Source organism: Lagenorhynchus albirostris, chromosome X, assembly GCF_949774975.1.
Source record: "Lagenorhynchus albirostris chromosome X, mLagAlb1.1, whole genome shotgun sequence".
Lineage (NCBI taxonomy): Eukaryota > Metazoa > Chordata > Mammalia > Artiodactyla > Delphinidae > Lagenorhynchus > Lagenorhynchus albirostris.
In genome coordinates, this window is record NC_083116.1 from 86,933,695 (window position 1) to 86,945,797 (window position 12,103).

The following is a 12,103-nucleotide window of genomic DNA, read 5'->3' on the forward strand; positions in this document are numbered from 1 at the left end:
ACTTAGCAGAAGCTCATGGTCTAAAGTGATTAATATCTCAACACAGCTGTAAAACACTGGGGTCAGGGAGCTCTGTATTATAGAGGGTTGAGGCCCTGGAAGAACTAAAAAAATTATAGCAAACATTCATTAAGTGTGTACTATGTGCCAGGCACTACACTAGACACTTTATAACTCTTAAAATCCCTTGAATCTTTACAACTTGTTGTGGTATTAATATTCTGACCCAAAAAATGAGCAACATGAGACTCAGAGAGATTTATTAAATATAACCAAGGTCACACAGCTAGAAGGTGGTTAAGCTGGTAAATAAACCTAGGTATAGCTGATTCTAGAACACAAATACTTTTCTGCTGTACCATGCTGCCTCTCTTTTTTTTTATTCTTTTGGCCGTGCCACACGGCATGTGGGATCTTATTTCCCCAACCAGGGATTGAACCCATGCCCCCTGCAGTGGAAGCGCAGAGTCTTAACCACTGGACCACCAGGGAAATCCCCATGCTGCCTTCTTAAAGTGAGAGGATATAAAAATCAATGTATTAGAGTTCTTACACCTTGAGTTTCTGGAAGGCATACTGATCTGTCAATGCTAAGGCACTGAATATTCCTATGGCAATTTCAAGCAGTAGTTCCTCTGAATACTGGGTGATAGACAAGCAACCTATGTCTATACCCATACCGGGAGGAAAATCATTCCATATACCCTAGTTTCTCCACTTCTTATCGGCTAGATTTTCTCGGTTTATTTTGGCTTTTCTGGTTATAATTCCTAAAATGATCTGGAACCTTTCCTGAAGCTTCCAGCACACACATCTGTCTGGCCTTCATTCCTACTCAGTCTTTTGTAGAACTGGACAATTCTCCCTTATTTCGTGATGATGAAACTGACCTAGCCAATTTCAGAGCCTACACCATGAGAAGTGGTTGTGGTGAACATTTGAGAAGAGAATCCAGTTATTAATGAAATCTTTCAAGTTTGGAGGTGATCCCTATTCAAAGCAATAAACGCTTTATAACCTTTACTCCATTTTCTGGAGCTCAATGTGGAGTTTCTGGGAGTATTTACCAGATTCCAAAACTGACTGAAGGCTACCAAAACTCACTGCACTGAAGAGTGAATTGTGATTTCTGGAATGAATCACTTAATGATGAATAAAGGCTAACAAATCTCTGAAGATTTACACATTGCCAGTATAAACCTAGAATAATTAAACTGTCTAGGATTCAAACCCTGGCTCTTCCAGTGATAGCTGTGTGACCTTGGGAAAATTCTTCCATCTCTTTTTCTTGGTTTCTTCACATGTAAAACAAGGATGAGAGTTCCTATATTATCCGATTGTTCCAAGAATTAAATGATTAAACAAACTATGTAAAGTTCTTATAGTAGTAGTATACATGGTAAGTGTATAATTATATGCAATAAATGGAAAGTATTTTAATTAACTTTTATTATGAATCCTTTTTTCATTTTTACCAAGATCTGATTTTTCTCACAAAGACCTTTCCACAGCATTACATTAATCAGATTCCTGTACTGTCTAATGCTGAGCAAGATTACACTTCAAATTGAAGGTCTTTCTACATTCACTGCACTATGAACTCACTGATACCAAATAAGGCTAAATCCTAAGGAAAGCATACTCATTTTTTTTTTTTTTGCGGTACACGGGCCTCTCACTGTTGTGGCCTCTCCTGTTGCGGAGCACAGGCTCCGGACGCGCAGGCCCAGCGGCCATGGCTCACGGGCCCAGCCACTTCGCGGCATGTGGGATCTTCCCGGACTGGGGCATGAACCCGCGTCCCCTGCATTGGCAGGCGGACTCTCAACTACTGCGGCACCAGGGAAGCCCATTCATATTTTTTACATACATTGAGGGTCTTGCCTTTATGAATCACTTAATGATAGATAAGACTTAGCCTCTAATTGAAGGCTTATTCATTCTAGTAGTTTCTCTCCACTATGAATTTGCAGATGATAAACAAGGATCTCCTTCCATCTCCACTATGAATTTTCTGATATTCTATAAGGACTGATATCACCAAAACCCCTTCCCACATTCATTACATGCATAAGCTTTCTTTGCACCATGAATTCTTTTTTGGCTTAAGATTTGAGCTAGATCTGAAAAGCCTTCCACACAGGCATTGCAACCATTTTCTTACCTTGGAACTCTCTCATGTTTCAAAAGAAAATGTCTGAGCTTGTCCTGAAGTCTTTCCCAGTTAATACCCTCATAGGGTTTCTCTTCACTATGCATTTTCATATGGTGGAAAAACCTTGATTATTCACTGCAATTTCTTTCACATTGGGAAAGTTTCCCCACCCTATGAAACTTCTGGTGTTGAAAGAGAACCGAGTTCTGCCTGAAGGCCTTCCCACATTTTTACAGCCATATTAATTAATAAGTTCTCAAGTGTGAATCCTCAGATGTCAAATTAAGATCGGCCTCATGACTAAAAATTCCTTTATATTCATTACCTTCACAGGATTTCTCTCTACTAGAGTACTCTGAGGCATCAACCTTGAACACTAACAAAAGACTTTTAGACACTAATCATACATGTAGGGCTTCTGTGCATCAAAAATTTCCCAGTGTCTCACACATTCTAAAAACTGTGCAGAGTCATAGTCCTATGAACCATATCTCTGTGCTCTTTCTCCTAGGGGCTTTCCTCATATAACAGACATCTAGCTCAGCCTTTTCTCAGCCAATGCACTCTCAGCCTTTCTCTTCAGTAAGATTATTTTTATAAGTGGCAGTATTGTGCCCACAACAGACTTCCCTGGAGAAAGGAATATGTTAGATTCTTCCCTGCAAAGCTTTCTTGCAGCCTATGTCATCACATGCCAAGTCTTCTCCACAGAAGAGACTCTGACCAATTGGTCTTGGATTCTGGATCCATAATATTCTTCGGAATTTGGCTTTTTCTGAGATTTCCCTCATTGAAATAGATCCTAGTCTTAGTCATAAGCTTATCATCTAAAATGATAAATCCTCAAACATAAATGGGCAAAAAAACATACGTAAACCAGTCACAAAAAAGGAAATATAAAAACATGAAATATTTTACCTTATCAGTCATCAATAACTGTAAATTGAAACAACCATGTGAGATTAACTGTTCCTCTCTCACTCTCACCAAGCAGTTTATATGAGTGCATGTTTGACTGCTGTCCTTGCTGGTATGAAAGTAAACTGGTAAAAACTTCTAGAAAACAACTTTCCAGTGTGTAATTATGAGCCATAGAATAGTCGTACCTTTTGAGCCAGTAATTACTCTTTAAACAATCTACCAAACAAAATGGTCAGATATGCAAATAAAGATTCATGTACAAAACGATTCATTGAAGCATTTATATTAGTGAAAAAATGGAAACACACAAAATATCCAAAAACATGGAAATGGTTAAATAAATTGCAGTATACTTTTATGAAGGGATATTACGCAGCCAACAAAAATGTTGCCCAAAATTGTTACTGACAAGGGAGATTCTCATGTGAGATAATTTTTAAAGAAAACAGGTTTTAGAGGAGAAAGCATGGGCTGAATTGTGTCCCTTTAAAATTCACATGTTGAAGTCCTAACCTCCAGTACCTCAGAATGTGACTGTACCTGGATATAGGACCTTTAAAGAGGTAATTTAGTTAAGATGAGATCATTAGGGTAGGCCTTTATCCAATATGACTGGTGTCCTTATAAGAAGAAGTTAGAACACAGAGACACATAGAGGGAAGACCATGTGAAGACACAGGGAGGAAAAGATAGCCATCTACGAGCCAAGGAGAGAGGACTGAGAAGAAACCAACCTGGTCAACACCTTGATCTTAGACTTCTATGCCTCAGAATTCTGAGGAAATAAATTTCTGCCGTTTAAGATACCCAGCCTGTGGTACTTTGTTATGGCAGTCCTAGGAAACTAATACAGCAGGATACAAAATTGTATATACTGAAAGGAAATATATCAATTAGTTAATAGGATTTATATCTGGGTAATGAAATGAACAATTTTTATTTCCTTCCTTATAAAGTTTTGTTGTTCTCCAAAATCCTCACGATGAGCATGTGTCTACCTTTATAATACAAAGTATGTAAAAAAAAAAAGATAAAGATATCCACAAGCAAACACAGAATAGATAGAAAAAACACATATAACTTTTACTTGATGAAATGAAGCTGCCAAAATGAGGTAGAAAGAAAATTAGTCAGAAAACTAAGGTCTAGGGACTTCATGGCTTTGTCTCACTTTTAGGTGGCCTCCCAACTCAGGGAGAGAGGGACTTGGAGAAGCAAAGTGATGTGAGGATGACTAGTTTGTTTGGAGGCTAATGGCAGAGACAATGAAAGAGATTCAACTGAGTGGAAATGGGAAGATGCCCTGAACAAAGGAGGTGTTGAATGTGTAGAACTAAGAGAGAAAAGCAAGGATTTGGAAGAAGGGAGACGGCAAGAGATTCATTTTCAGGGCACTGAAGAAGGGGAAGCAATAGAGAAGGGAGAAGTAACTGGGCATGCTAACAAAAAGGTAACCAAAAAGAAAACAGGAAAAGAAAGATTCTCTTTTGCCTGATTTTATGGTACCCACCAGATGGAGAGTTTGAGAGGGGTATAGGGGTTTAGAATATGTAACCCCAAAATATGCCATGTTGGCATATTGATTATTTTGAATTAAAGGTACTTGAGAACCAGCTGGTGCAAGAATGATACTCTGACCCTCCTTTGTCCCCCTGAAAGCAGGAGAAAACTTTCTCAAGAGAAAGAGATCCTCCCTGTACCAGAAGGGTAGAAGGCATCCTTATCACCAGAGACAGGGAATTTAGGGCCCAAGAAGGCTGTACAAACAAACCTTGTTAATTCTTTACTATTTCTAGGCCAAACCCCTTTGCCTTGTCGATTCTTCATAAATACATTGGTTTTTTTTTTTTTTGCAGTATTTAGGCCTCTCACTGTTGTGGTCTCTCCCATTGCGGAGCATAGGCTCCAGACGCGCAGGCTCAGTGGCCATGGCTCACGGGCCTAGCCGCTCCGCGGCATGTGGGATCTTCCCGGACCGGGGCACGAACCCGTGTCCCCTGCATCAGCAGGCGGACTCTCAACCACTGCGCCACCAGGGAAGCCCAATACATTGTTTTTTTAATCTACAAGGTATAACAGCTCTCTGTTCTGATCACTTGAGTCTCACATTTTTGTGGGACTCCTGTACATACAAAATTAAATTTGTTTTTATCCTGTTAATCTGTCTTATGTCAGTTTAATTATTAGACCAGTCAAGGGACCTATAAAGGAAGAAGGGAAAATTTTCCCACCCCTACAGTTGCAACAATAAAGACAACAACTACTACAACTATTTAGTAAGCATATACCAAGCACAAACACTCACTGAAATACTATATTTCACATGGAAACCTTGAGAGATAGGTATTATTATTACAAATGTATAGATGAAGAAACTGATGGTCAGAGAGGGAAACTGAGTTACTCAATATTTTAGAATTAGTAAGTAGGGGAACTGACAGCCAATTCAAGTATGCCTGGCTCTTAAGCTCCTGTGTTTTCCACCATGCCAAGGGGCCTCGTGGGCATTCACCAACCAAAATTCCAAAACTATCCTAACACTATCTAATAAAGCTGTAAGTTCACAAGTCCCTCCCTACCTCATTTTCCTTCCTTTGCTCACCTAAGAGGATTTCTTTCTGGGTTCTTTTGTCCTTAGCTCTTTCCAAATTCAGATGGGAATTTATTTTGGTCTTTTGATGTGGAAAATCCTGCAGCTGAAAAGGAAATAAAAGTTTGTGGTTAGAGGTGGGGTACTGCATGTCCTTAAATTCAGTTCTGAAGGGTACAGGGGGGGTGATGGAAGGGGGTTTCTTACTTATTAGATGTTTTAGAACCAGGCAAAGGTCTTGTGAAAGAGGCATAGAAATGCTTGTGTTCCCAAGAGCCACGGAGAGGGCGCTGACCTTGAGGGATGAAAACCTGATAAGAAAAACACAAGTCATTTACTCTCCATGGATTTGTTCCATAATCCAGGAACAGAAAACATTGGAATCCAAAGGTTACAGTGCACTGAATTGGTTAAGCATATAGGCTTCAGGGTTGAAGAGAGCAAGGCTAAAATCCCACTGTTACTTCTTACTTGCTATTGGACCTTGGGCAAATATCCTTACTTTTCTGAGCACTGGATGTGTGCAAAGGGAGTGTTGCTTGCCATTCCAGTAAACAACAATGTTGCCAGCCATCAAGTCAGCAGCCACTGCAGCCGCCCCCCACTCCTCCCGCATGGTGCGCCCTGAAAGGAATTCACGATGGAGAAAAACAGGAAGCATTCTGTGCTGGGGATACTGGCCCTAGACAGTTATAAGATGCGTATCTAAGGAATAATTTGAGTCTGGACTCTTGCATCTTCCCATACATAGAAAGTACTAAAATGGTTAACTTGAGATGTCTATTTTTGTGATTAGCAGTAATATTTTGATGTTCAACTACATTTTTTTCCAGCAAAGAACTCCTATATACCCTGTCTCCTCCCTCAGTAAGGTCCCCGAATCAAACTTAACTCGCTACTTTTAGGTTGTACATATTTCCTCAGCCAACAGATATTTCCTCTATAAAATAAAGCAAATAAAACCCCAAAAGGTAATGAGACGTTCTGAGTCTAAACCTAATCTCAAAAGAAAATGAAAGAGTTCTAGGAAAATTTGCTAGTTCTGCCCCCGCAGCTTGTTTGGACAAACCCTCATGATAAAACAACTAAAAAAAATCTTGGTGAAAAAGAAGTAACAACTACTTGAAAACAACAAAAAGACAGGGCAATAAAAATATAGAAATATCAGAGCAACACCATGGGAAAAGGGGAACCTAGAGAAGTAAATATAAGCAGAGAGGCAATCCCCCCAAAATTTAACTTTCTATATTTCAGTTGCCTTGAAAGGCAAAGGAAACAGATAAAGCCCAGAACTACACAGAGTAGGAAAACTATCAGGAGACCCTCCCTACAATAAGCTGGGACCCCAAAGACTACCATCTCGGGGTAGGAAGCAGGTCATTTTGTAGCTCAGGTTGAACTACAGGACTTGCCCTGGGATCCTTGAACCTTGAATTAGACAAAGAAGCAAATCAGCAGGATCAGCTGATAACAGAAAAGACTTCAAACACTGGGATTAGCAAACACAAACCATGAAATCAGTATTTTACCATGGATAAAGAAATAAGTAACAAACTTAAAGATACTTCCAAGCAACAGGAAACTGTAATAAGTGGTATATCATAAGTAAACCTAATCAACTTAAAAAAAATACAATACCCCAAATGAAAAACTCAAGGTATAGCTTTCATCAGGAGATTAGGAAAATAATTTATGAAAATTTAAGACAAGTCAGGAAATTAATAAGAGACAAAAGATGGAAAGTACAGAAGAGTGTAAGAGACTCAAACTGCTCTCACTCACTGAAGCAGGTGTCAGGACTTCGTAAAAGTGATCACGCTGAATCTTAACAACTACTTTACGAGGCACAAAATATATAATTTCACTGATAATACAGAAAATCCTTTTCAGCCCTTTCTCCATTTCTACAAGCAAAATTGGGCTCCAGACCTGCTTTTTCCTTAAAAGTAGCTAGTGAAATTCCAGAGCCTAACTTTACAAATGCAAATGTTCACAATCAACAAAAGGAAACTCAAAAAGAAATGTGGGCTCTGTACTCTCTCCCTACAGCCTTGAAGGGGTGGAAACCATTTTGCTTCACAATTATTTCAAATAATCTAAATTTGAAAGATGTTAAATTGAGAATTTTAATGAGAATGTCAATCTTGTTCTCTTTTACAATATGGAGACTTATGAATATTCATAACTGCTACCAACTAATTCTATTCTCTGTTAATACATATCTTTCCTTAGAAGTATTATTTAAAGAAAGGCATTTTATAAGACTCTTGCAAATTTAGAAATTGATGCTTTTTTCTATGAAAATAACCCACAAATGAAATGTGTAATTCTAATTAAGTATCTTATTTGGTAATTCATTAACCTGGTGGGGTAGACAGAATAATGGCTTTCCCAAGATGTCCACATCCTGATCCTGTGAATATGTCACCTTACATGGCAAATGGGACTTTGCATGTGTGATTAAGGATCTTGAGATGGAGAGATTATCCTGAATTATACTGGTGGGCTCAATGTAATTACAAGAGTCTATAAGAAGGAAGCGGGAGGATGAGAGTCAGAGAAGGAGATATGATCATGAAAGTAGAAGGTCAGAGTCACAGAGTTGAAGACGATATACTGGTAGATCTGAAGATAGGGAAAACGACCATGAACCAAGGGAACGCCGGCAGCCTTTAAGAAGCCGGAAAAAGCAAGGAAACCGATTTCCCCTAGAGCCTCTGGAGGGAGCTCGGCCCTGCCAGCACCTTGATTTTAGGACTGCTGACCTCCAGAACTACAAGATAATAAATCTGTGTTTATTATCTACGTTTGCCACAATTTATTACAGCAGCAATAGGAAACTAATACATCTGGTGATAAAGCTGAAATTGCTATCTCTGTATTTAAAAACAGATTAATACTTCTAAGACCATTCTGACAAATTAGGAAAAGATCATTGGCACTTTCCTCTCTACCCATAGGCATGGATAAACAAATATAAATCCATGATTCTGCTGGATTTACTATGTAACAAATACTTTGAGAGGATATATTTCTTTTAAATGAACAGTGTCATGATTTCTATTTCACCAGTGAGAAAAATGAAACCCCTAAGGTCAGTACACTATAAGCTAGGATTTAAATCCCTGTCTACTGGCTACAAAGTCTAGTATTATTTCACTACATCCTGCTGCCTCTCAAACTGCTTGGGGTGTGATGAAGACAGGGTAGAACATCTAAATGTATTCCTCAAACAACCCACAGCTGCACAAAAGACTCCATGTTTGTGAGATACTCTACCTTTTTGCTTTAACTCGATGATCTCACAGTAAGCAACATGCTGTTTTCTTAGTTTGACTTCCCAAGTACCCCAAATGACACACCCTAGAGAGAGGACCTGAGTGTTCTCGCCACAAGAAAATATTAGTGTGAGACGTGTGTGCTTTTCTCTCTGAATCTTAGTCTCAGTAAAATAATTTGTATTTGTTTATCACCAAGTTTCATTTTAGCATTTCACAAATGCTAAAGACCAAATCCTGGACAGTAGTCAATTAACTGAAATACTACCACCTTGTAGGCTCTTTTATTAAGTACTGTTAAAATTTCCAAATAAAGGTAATTTCCTTTCTTTGATGACTTCTAAAGTATTTACACGTCAAACACAGCTCATTAGAGCATGAGGCCTCAGAGATGCTCAAGTGAACTTGTTTCAGAAAAGAATTCTACTTTACTTTATACACAATGATATCAACTTACAGAGGTATAAGGACTGAAAGGGAAAAATAATTACAGTTATTCACAAATTACATTAACAAACCAAAACCACTTTGTGATAATTCACTGGGCTGTACAGGTATAATTCACGTACTTTTAAGTATGATTTACATAAATGTTATATAAAAACTCAATAAAATCTACAAACAAACAATTGGATCTAGAGAAAGAGGTTAGTAAGGTGAATGGATCTAGAAACTATACACCAGAAACAAGCATTCCCATATACCAGTCACAATGAATTACAAAATGTAATTTAAAAATATTAGCGAGAGCAACAAAAACTATCAGTACACAGAAATATACCTAACAAGATATGCATGAGACCCTTGCAGAGAAAATTATAATAAACTTTTTTCAAAGACGTTAAAAATATCTAGATAAAAGGAGAGATAAACCACGTTCATTGTTGTAAAGATGCCATTTCTGTATCTATAATCAATAACTAAAATGCAGTTCTAATCAAAATTTCAGTTTCTCAGAGACCATATTAAGCTTATCTCAAAATTCATATGGAAAAGTAAAAGACAAAGAATATACTTTTGAGGAAGAGTTAAGGAAGGGGTCTTTCCCTACCAAATATTAAGATGCATTACAAAACTATAGTAATTAACAGTGTAATACTAGTATAGAAATAGACAAATAGACCAGTGGAAGAGAACAGAAAGCCTAGAAACAGATATATACATACATTACAACTTGGTATATTATAGAGACAGCATTATAAATCTGTGGAGAAAGAACAGACAACTCAGTAAATAGTCCTTGAACCACCGATTAATCATTCAGAAAAAAAAATAAGATCTCTACATCATATAGTACATAAAAATAAATTCCAAGTGAATCATAAACCTAATTGTGAAAAGAAAATTATAAAAATTTTACAGGAAGGTACCGTAAAACACCTTTATGAAATCAAGGTGAGAAAGAATTCCCTAAACAAGATGCAAAAAACATGTCATAAAGAGAAACTGATAATTTCATGGGGAAATGGAAGTAGCTGCTCTTCCATGAAGGCTAAGGTGATCAATATTATAGCATAAACTGAACCATTTATGAAACTATTTCTATTTGTCCCCTTTCCCTAGCTCTTCTAGACCAGAGTGGCCTCTCAACTGCTCATTTCTTCGGGTACTTCCCAAGCTCAAGGCTAGATGACATACCCAGGTAGCTACCGTACATGGTCTAAATGACCACCTGCTCTCTGGTCCCCACACTCAAGAGGATTCTCAGCCACTGCCAGATTAACTGCTACTTCTATGGAAAATTAAGTTCTTACCATGGTGCCTTCCAGGAGGCCTTCTCTGAGCCCTGGGGTTAGAGATACCCTCCTCCATATTTCTACTGAAAGCACCACACCCTGGTCTCTCTGTCATAATACTCCCTGTTGTAATGTCTGTGTCTATCTCACCCACCAGACTCAGTAGAAAATATATCTAATTCAACAACATGTCCTCATTATTCAGCAGAGTCTATATCACTACATTTTTTACTTATTTTCTTGATTGATTAATTAATTAATGGTCTAGCTAACTTTTCTAAGGTTTGAAATCAATCTATCTTCCCCACAGGTATCCTACCACTTCTGACATTCTCAGACTATGTATGTTTTCCTCTCTCATCTTCTGTAACTTCCCTCTTTCTTCACTCATACTTCCTATCTACGAGGGTCCTGGGAAAATATTTTTCTGATAACCAAGAAAATAGAGGGAATGAAAAGTAGCAAGCCACGCTCATTGCCTCTTGAAGCTATCAGTTCACTATTCTCCTTCCCACCTAGAATCTTTCCTTTGTGACCTCCAGGATCCCCCTCCTTGAAAAATAAGCTTACCACACCCTTCAGTGATGTATAGAACACCCCCTTCACCTTCTAGCCATAAATGAAATAGTTCTCTCCTGAGCCTGCTGGTTCTCCCACATCCCTGGTCCCAAAATTCCCAACTGGTAAACCACACACACTGGTATGTGAAACCTCTGCATAACATGCTACTCAAGAAGTATCTGTCAGATGGACATTCTCAGGTGGCTTGCCCTGTGATACAGAGCAGAGCCCAACGTGTTGTAAAAGATAACTGGGTCCTATATTAACTGTATTGTAGGACTACACTGTAGTGTTCAACTTGTAGTAAAGAAGGATGATGTTTTCTAGAATAACTCTGCCTTGTGAGTATGTATGGAAATGCAGCCAAGAGCATTAAACAGATTGACACAAATAGAAGCCAAAGGATGAAAGGACATCAAGTGGAGAACCACAATAAATATGCCACTGTTTTCAATATCTTGAAAATTCAAATTCTCAACATGCATAGAGAAAGCAAAAATAATAACAATAGTAAAAAGTAAAGAAACAGAACTAAAATACGAAATAAGCATCTCCTAATTTTAAATATGCTCTAATATTAGTGAAGTAAATCAGGTCCAAGAAGTACATTAAATACTAATTTTAATTAAGGTTTGGAATTATTTATTATTCCATTACTAGTTTTAAAATTAAAAAACAATAATACATATGTATAATATTTCACACCTTCATATAAAATTTTGTCAATTTTCTAAAAGTTGATAAACTCATATGCAATTTTTGATCACTTCAACTGTATTTCTACAAAATTCAGGTAATTAAAGGTGTGCCATAAACAAACAAACATAAGATGAGACTCTAGGAGGCACTCCAAATGCTTACC

At 37.9% G+C, this 12,103-nt stretch overlaps 1 protein-coding gene across 2 annotated transcripts in view; it reads right to left on the bottom strand.

Annotated features, from left to right (window-relative positions):
- Positions 1-12,103, bottom strand: part of MAGED1 (MAGE family member D1) — a 73,460-nt gene that overhangs the window by 32,848 nt on the left and 28,509 nt on the right. Inside the window, exons 2-3 of one of the 2 annotated variants that reach the window (XM_060138234.1) lie at positions 5,874-5,977; positions 5,679-5,772 (exon numbers count right to left, since the gene is read on the bottom strand). The exons of the other annotated variant lie outside the window; for it this stretch is intronic. The gene's annotated coding sequence lies outside the window, so the exon portion shown is untranslated. The remainder of the gene's footprint in view (positions 1-5,678; positions 5,773-5,873; positions 5,978-12,103) is intronic. 2 annotated transcript variants of the gene reach the window in all.